The sequence below is a fragment of the Octodon degus genome, unplaced genomic scaffold, assembly GCF_000260255.1.
Source record: "Octodon degus isolate 3935 unplaced genomic scaffold, OctDeg1.0 scaffold00223, whole genome shotgun sequence".
Taxonomy (NCBI): Eukaryota; Metazoa; Chordata; class Mammalia; order Rodentia; family Octodontidae; genus Octodon; species Octodon degus.
Genome location: NW_004524799.1, coordinates 2,305,970 through 2,315,027, shown reverse-complemented (window position 1 = coordinate 2,315,027; position 9,058 = coordinate 2,305,970). Strand labels below are relative to the sequence as shown.

At 36.9% G+C, this 9,058-nt stretch overlaps 1 pseudogene; it reads right to left on the bottom strand.

Moving 5' to 3' along the window:
- The window catches only part of LOC101563228, a 513,765-nt pseudogene that overhangs the window by 403,993 nt on the left and 100,714 nt on the right, over window positions 1-9,058 (bottom strand).

Here is a 9,058-nt window from a genome sequence, read left to right as displayed (position 1 = left end):
CTATTATGGACTACTGAACTCTTTTAGAATATTTTGCTGAGTTAACACACCTATAATATTCAAATGATGGAACTAAACAAAAAAGGGGATACAGATGAATGTCCATTTTGTATCTGTGTATTCAAAATGATTAGGATAGCTATACAATTATATTATCTTAATGAATAGAGGGATTTGTTCTAATAGTGTTTGTAAATAGGATATCATGTCTGCATCTTGTATAGCAAATAACCACTAGGAAGAATGTATGCAATGTGTTAATTATTGAAACTGTCCTACCCATTTGGTTTGAAACTGTCTCATTGCTATTTGTTTCTCAATAAAATTATGGAAAAAATATAACAATAATAAATATACGTGTCCCCAATAGAAGAGCATGCTCCTACTTAAGACAAACTTTTAACAGACATGAAAAATGCAGTGGGTGATAATACAATAGTAATAAGGGCTTTTAACATGCACCTGTCACAAAGAGATAGATCAACATGGCAAAAAATCAGCAAAGAAATAACAGAACAAAACCAAACTCATGAAGAAATTGACTTAGTAGACCTTTACACAGTATTTCACACAACAACAACAGAATATACATTCTTCTCAGCTGCACATGGCACATTCTCTAAAATGGAATATATACTAGCACACAGAGCATTCTTAAGTAAGTGAAAAGGAACTGAAATTATCCCATGCATACTATCTGCTCACAGTACAATAAAACTGGAAATTACTGACAAAAGAAACTGCAAAAACAACATAAACTCATGGAAATTAAATAACCTCCTAAAAAAAAAAGTGGGTCACAGATGAAATTAAAGGACAAATTTAAAAAATACTTACAATTGAACAAAAATGCAGATACAACTTACTGAAACCTGTGGGATGCAATGAAAGCATTCTCAAAAAAAAAAGTTTATAGTGCTAAATTAGCACCTTAGGAAAACCAAACAAGCCCAACTAAATGATCTTATGCTACACCTCAAGCTCCTAGAAAAACAAGAGCAAAACAAGCCCAAAGAGCAAAGAAGGTAGGAAATTGTAAAGATTAAAGAAGAAATTAATGAATTAGAGATGAAGAAAACAATACAAAGAATAAATGAGGGGCCGGGGAAATGGCTCAGTGGAATAAGCACTTCCCTGGAAAGGGCAAGGGCCTGAGTTCAATCCCCGATACAAAAAAAAAAAAAAAAAAAAAGAATAAATGAATCAAAGAGTTGGTTCTCTGAAAGAATAAATAAAATTGGTAAACCCCTAGCCAGTCTAATCAAAAAAGGAAAGGAAAAAAAACCAAATTCATGCAAAAAAAAGAATGAAGAGTAAAATCACTACAAGCCGTAAAGAAATTCAGAAGATCATCAATACCTACTTTCAAAATCTATACTTTCACAGTACAGAAAACACAGATGAAATGGACATTTTCCTAGATACATATGAAATGACAAAGCTGAGTCAGAAGATATACAAAATCTGAATAACCCAATAACAAGAAACAATATTGAAAATGTAACAAAAATCCTACCAACAATGAAAAACCCAGGTCCTGATGGATTCACAGCAGAATTCTACAAGAAATTGAGAGAAACTTTAATGCCAACTTTTCTCAAGCTCTTCAGTGAAGCTGAAAGGGAAAAAATTCTCCTAAATTCACTACTGGAAGCAAGTATTAATCTGATTCCAAACCACAGACAGATCCAACTAAAAATGAAAACTATAGGCCAATCTCTCTAATGAATATAGATACAAAAATACTCAGTAAAATACTAGCAAACAAAATGAAGCAAATCATCCAGAAGAATATACATCATGATGAAGCAGTATTCATTGCAGAAATGCAGGGATGGTTCAACATATGCAAGTCCATAAATGTAATACATCACATCAATAGAAGCAAGAGCAAAAACCACATGATCATCTCAATTAATGTAGAACAAGCATTTGACATATGCCAACACTCTTTCATGATAAAAACCCAACATATAATTGAAATTGATATAATTGAAATATATCTCAAATTAATAAAAGCCATCTTTGAGAAACCAATAGCCAATGTCATTCTAAATGGGCAAAAACTGAAGACCTTAACTTTAAAATCTGGAACAAGATAAAGATATCCACTATCTTCATTCCTATTCAATACAGTTCTGGAAGTATTAGCCAGAACAATTAGACAGCAGAGACAAATAAAAGGGATAAGGATTGGAAAAGAAGTGAAATTATCATTATTTGCAGATGACATGACATTCTACTAGAGGACCCCAAAAACTCCTCCAAGAGTCTTGTAGATTTAATCACCAAATTCAAATGTAGCAGGATACAAAGTCAACATCCAGAAATCAGTAGCATTTTTGTACACAAGCAATGAACACACTGAGAGAGAAATTAAAACCATGCCTTTCATGGTGACATCAATAAAATGAAATACCAAGGGATTAACTCACAAAGGACATAAAAATTTGATACAGTGAAAATTATGGTACCTTGAGAAAAGAGATTGAAGAGGATTTCAGAAAATGGAAAAATATTCCATGCTCCTGGATAAGAAGAACCAACATTGTGAAAATGGCCATACTCCCAAAATTATTATGTAGATTCAATGCAATCCTAATTAAAATTCCATTAGCATACCTTCCAGAGCTAGAGAATGCTTTCCTCAGATTGATTCAGAAGCAGAAGAGACCTAGAATATCAAAACAATCCTGGGAAAGGCAGGAGATATCACAATTCCTAACCTGAAATTATACTATAAAGCTACTGTAATAAAATCAGCATGGTACTAGCATAAAGACAGATCTGAGGCTCAGTGGAACAGATTATAAAATGCAGACACAACTTCCCACACACTCATCCATCTTATTTTGATAAAGGGGACAAACAGACACACTGTTTGGCTATAAAGAGGCTATATTAAAGGTAGCCTCTTTAATATATGGTGCTAGAAAAACTGGCTTTCCACATACTGAAGGCTAAAACTAAACCCATGCCTATCACCATGCACAAAGCTACAGTCAAAATGGATCAAAGATTTAAACGTTAAAATAGAAATACCTAAGGGGCCGAGGAGATAGCTCAGTAGAATAAGCGCTTCCTTGGCTAGCGCAAGGGCCTGAGTTCAATCCCCGGTTCCAAAAAAAAAAAAAACGGAAACACCAAATCTTTAGGAGGAAAATTTAGGAAGAAATCTTAAAGGTATAGGGGTAGAGAGTTCATGAACAAAAAATAAACTGTATAGGAAATACTTCAAAGAATCAAGAACCGGGACATCATCTTTCTGAAAAGCTTCTGTACTTACAGCAAATCTCCAACAGAATGAAAAGAAAATCAACAAACTAGAGAAAAGAAAATAGTTACTGTCCTTCCTACAAAGGCCTTGTACCTAGAACATACAGGGAATTTAAAAAATCAGGCCCCCGAATTCAAACACCCAATTCAACAATGGGCATCTGAGATGAATATACACTTTTCAGAGGAAGAAATACAATACAACAATATGTGAAAAATGTTCAATATCATTGGTCATTCGAGAAATGCAAATTAAAACAACACTGAGATTCCATCTCACCCCAGAAAGAAAGGCAAACATCAAGTAATCAGCCAATAATAAATGCTAGAGGGTCTATGGAGAAAAAGGAACTCTTCTGCACTGTTGATGGGAGTGCAGACTGATACAACCACTATGAAAATCAGTGTGCAGATTCCTTCAAAAGTTAGGATTAGAGATCCCATTCAAGCTAGCCATTCCCTTCCTGGGTATTTTTCCAAAGGAACTGAATACCTCATACCCAACAGTGTTATATGTGCACCCATGTTTATAGCAGCTCAATTTGTCTTAGCTAAATCCTGGAAACAACCCAGATGCCCATCAACTGAAGAATGGATAAGAAAGATGTATTTTCACACAATGTAGTATTTTTCAGCTATACAACAGGGTAAATTTGAGTCTATTGTCAGTAAATGGCTGCAACTAGAGAACATACTCTTAAGTGAAATAAATCAGACCCTCATGTGCAAACATCATATTGTCTCCTTCGTCTAAGAACCTGAAAGAGAAAAATGGAATCTAAAGGGTACAATAGATACTGGGAATAGGGAATGAACTTATTCAAAAGGAAGGAGCTACTGAGTTGAGGAAAAGGACAGGAGAGGGAGTGGGGGAAAGAGATTTATTTATGCATATAAGCAGGATGGTTTGGACAACTGCACTGTACATTTCTGCTGGTCTGTGGAAAGAAGCCGTTAATGCTTCAACTTATTTTTCTGTTTTTCAATTGTTTCTCATTTTTCTTTTCTTAATTTCTTATATCTTTCTTCCTTCTTCCAATTTTACATGCATATATCTGGTAATATGAGTAACTGGTTAGAAGACAGTACTATATGTTACAACAAATACTGTGAAATTCATATTACTTTGTTAAGTGAAAATCTGTATCTCTTGAAATTTTTTCTGTTTTAATTCTAATTTATACTCTTTAAATAATAATAATGATAATCATAATAACAGACAAAGACAGGGTTAAATGGAATTTCTCATTACTAAGAATTTTGAAAGTGCAGAAGAAATGTGTTTAGAAAAATGTTGAAGTTTCCAACAATGCCTTAAATTTTTTGGAGTATTTCTATTCTATGAGAAAGTAGGGAGCCCTGGTATGAATACTCATCTGGATGACATAAGGTGTGGCATTATCATTTTTTTTCAACTTTGGTTAAGAGAAGCTGTCTGTCTAATGACTGTCTACATGTTCATACCCAAGGTGTTTCTACATTTTGGAGCATTGTATCTCAGTAAAATTCAGCAGGGTTAGAAGCAGATCTATGCTTTGTAAAGTCAGAAAGCAGCAGCTATGACTAAAGTGGAAAGAAGAATCTCTATAACACTTAGCTACACGCATATTCTCACTTTCAGCAAATACTGCATAGGAAAATTGAGTCTACAAATTGATTCTCATAAAATTATGTCTGTGAACTCTGTTATAGACTGTAATATGTTTTCTCAAAATTCATATACTGAAGCACTAGCCTTCACTGTGAACATTTGTGGAGGCAGAATCTTTAAGAGGTAATTAAGTTTAAATGAAGTCATAGGCCAGGGCCTCCATCTGACTATTGTCTTTATAAAAGGGAAAAAAGACACCAAGAGCCTAAATGCAGAAAGAAAAAGCAATGTGGACACAATGAGAAGACAGCCATATATGCAAGCCAAAGAGAGAGGCTTCACCACAAAGTAATCCTTCTGGAGCTCTGCTTCTAGATTTCTCCCCTCCAGGACCATGAACGAATAAGTTTTTGTTGTTCAAACAACTAAGTCTATGATATACTACTTGGGAAGTCTTGATATATCTTAGCGGTTGTGCAACAAACTTTTACTACACAAGGGCCAGCCTGATAGCTCAGCAGACTGAAGTGTCTGCTTAGGCAGAGCACAGTTGCCAGAGTTTGATCCCCATCATGCTGTGCCTGCCTTGACCCTGGGGCATGCTGAGACAGCAATTAAGACTTGGCATGATGGCATGCACCTGTAAACCCAGAATATGGGAGGTTGAAAACAGGAGAATCACTTCGAGTCTGATCTATGTAGTGAGACCCTATAGACTCTGTAGACCCTGTACTAAATATGGGGGGGAGAAAAAAAACTTTTACTATATAACTTCCCAAGCAGACTGTAATTTGTAATTGTTGGTACTATGTCCCCACTAAATGGTGTAACCATTAAACTTTACCAATGCTCAAATAACTAAACCAAAGGCTACAGTTCATCCCCCATACTGTGAAGTCACAGGTTATACCTCTCCAAGTTGTACTAATTCACCTTAGCAAGGACTTCTAATGCTCCATATCACACCCCTTGGTCCCAAAGCTACCATAGCCAATGCTAACATAGGGTCCACCTTGGGCTTTCCAAACTCATCTCCCAATCCTGAGCCTGGTGTCCTTTTCTGGTGCCTTGGAAACCTGCTTTCCTTAGGGGTGCCAAGAACCCAACCAAGAAATAGTCTCCAGGTTCCAAACTTCAACCAATAAGAGATTAAAAGCAGGAAATAAATGTTCTAGGATCGCTGCCCTTAGGCAGACAATTCAGCAGTGGGGTTGGGAGTTGGGTTATATGTTTTCCAGAAAGTTTTGTGAGAATAGTCCTGTACCCCACAAAGGCAGCTTCAATAAAGCTAGTCTTGGTCCTGTCCTCTGGAATAGGCCCTGAGATGAAAATATATGTGTGAGTGATTTACTCAGGAAAGTATATTGAAAAAAGAAAAGAAAGTATATTGATTTGTTTTCCCACTGCTGGGACCAGATAAACATCAGATACTCTACCAAGGAATTTAGTTCATAGTCAGCTGGGCAGAAACATCGTGGTGGAAAGCCATGGTAGTGCAAACTGCTCACTTCATGATCACCAAGAAGCAGAGCAGGGCAACAGCATCAATGAGGAGGAGACCAGGGCCTGAGATGGTAGTTCATGTCTCTATGATCACCCAGACACACCCAGAAGTGTGTTTTACAGATCCCTTTGGTGGCTCTCTAGCCAAACAAGTTGACAACGCAGCTTAACTTTCACAGGAAATGTGTCCAGGAGAGAATAGTAAGGCAGTGAAGAAGTGAAGCTAAGCATGGCAGGGGTAGGCAGAGCAACAGACAGAGGTTTTGGGTAAAGCCCAAAATTGGAAGAATTCTGAATATAAACCATAGGGTTTGTCCCACCTGGAAGCAAAGCAGCTGAGCTTTCATACTCCTGTACAGGTCATTGGCTAACACCTTCACTGGCTCTTGTCTTGGGAGACCAAGACAATATAAACTTCTCGGAATTCCTGGTTCTCTGTATCTTCAGATAAGGCAACTTTTAACAGTCCAGAGGTTTCTATAATGCAAAGTGTGGACTTGAGGCACTAGAGCAAAACCCTCAGAAGCTGGAAGATTAGGCAAACAGTCAATACTGGGATTTTAGAGAATAGCAGTGACATCAATCACTACATTTTACATCAGTTTATTGTCCATCTTTGTCTCCCTCCTTATTCCTCATGCTTGCTTCCTAAGATCCCTTCCAAAACAAACAGCCTGCACCAAACTCCTTGTCTCAGATCCTGCTCTCTAGGAAACATAAATGAATTAGCTTTAAGAGCAGCAGCTGTTTGCCTCCCCAGAACCAATTCTTCTCACATGACTTTGAGCTTAGTACACAGTGGTTCACGGATAAAGTGCACTTGATCAGAAGACAAAAAGATTGCCTGACATTCTGCTCAGAATAATAGGCATCAATTCACATTTACATAGCTAAGAGGAACAGCTTGCAGGCTCTTCCTTAACCAACATTTGCTACCTACACGAGGAACTTCCAGAGCAGTAACTTCTCTTTCTAAAGTTAATTTTATGTACTGAGTATCATTTTACCTCAGTCCATACAGGGAAAGAAACTCTTATGTAATTAGCACTACATGAGGGCTATTTCTACTATAACAAATCTCTCCAGTACAAAGGAACTTTAAATTTCACAACCTAGTTGGTTATAACTTGCTGTATTTATTTTTGTTAATTCTATATCAGTTCCATGTGCCATAGCAGTTCCATGTGCCATAGCAATAGAAGCAGAAAATTGTGTCAATCTTTCTGGACACAATCCTTGGAAGAATAGTTAGCATGTATCAGTTTTCACTACCTTGGCTATTTCTTTCTTGTCTCACTCTCAAAACATAGGCATTGAGTTGAGAGTTCTATAGCTCATTCTTAAAAAAAATTCTTAAAGAGATACTTAACAAACTAGAAGATAATATATGCAAAACATGTACTTGACAAAGGACTTCTATCTGGGATGCACAGAACTCTCAAAATTCAACAATAAGACAAACAATCCAATTTTTTAAGTGGAAAGATTTAAATAGACATTTCACCAAAGAAGAGTTATAGATGAAAAATACACACATGTAAAGATGTGCCACATAATTCAGCATTATTGGAATACAAACTGAAGCCACACAAAGATATTACACACACTCTAAAAGGGCTAAAAGTTTTAAGTAAAATAACAATAATAGCAAGTGCTGATGTGCATAACCGGAACTCGCCATACATCATCCATGGAAGTACAAAATTATAAAGCTACTTTGTAAAAGAAATTTGGCAATTTTTTTTCTCTCCTTTCTGAGAGAACTCACTTTGAGATTCATCAGTACAGCTGTATAGGGACCCAAACCCCTTGCCACAACCTGTACAGCTCTTAAGGACCACACCAGCTTCAGACAAGACCCCACTGGATTGGCCGGGTTGCTTGTTGAGAATACAAGTAGCCCAACTTCTTCATCTGCACCATCCTGACTGTCTTCCTCCAAAGGTGTTGACATAGAGGAGTACTCCCAAAGGAACCTTCTTCAAGCTAACTTCCCCTTCAAATCTGCTTGCCAGAAAACCCAAATTGTGAAAGTACCTCTAAAAAATTTCCTCTTTCAAGCCCCTGTTCAATATTATGTGGGAAAATCTCCTACATGAAGGACATAAGAAGAAACAGAGCCACCTTGCTTTTAAAATAAAATCTAAGTCTCTGGACAACTAAGGAATGTTCCTTCTGCAAGCAAAGATAGTGCGTGCTTTCCAATGAAATTCTGAGTTAGTTTTCATGTGCCAATATTCTAGGAAGTAGTTGTAATATATTCTGCCGTAAATGTATAGTTTCATGCTCAGGCTCTTCTCCCAGCCTCCTGAATTGCTCTCTGTGAGTTGGAAACAGACTTGGAGATAGTTATTTGTGTGCTGGACATTTACTAGGCTGTACCATTAGGATGGACTCTTATGGGAAAATGAGAGAAGTGGGACTGGGAGCAAAAGAAATTGATCTGTGTTGTACCTGCAACTAAGAGTAGACAGAATAATGACAACAACCACTGTCTCATATTTCCACATCCTTGTCTCTGGATCTTATGAATGTACTACGTCACACAATAAAAGGGACTTTGTAGATGTGACTAAGGGTATTGTGAAAGGAGAGTACTGTATCCTGGATTATCCAGGGGACTTAATGTAATCACAAGGCAAAAGTAAAGAAGACATCTTTTCTCATCAGAGTCAGAAAGAAAAGCTA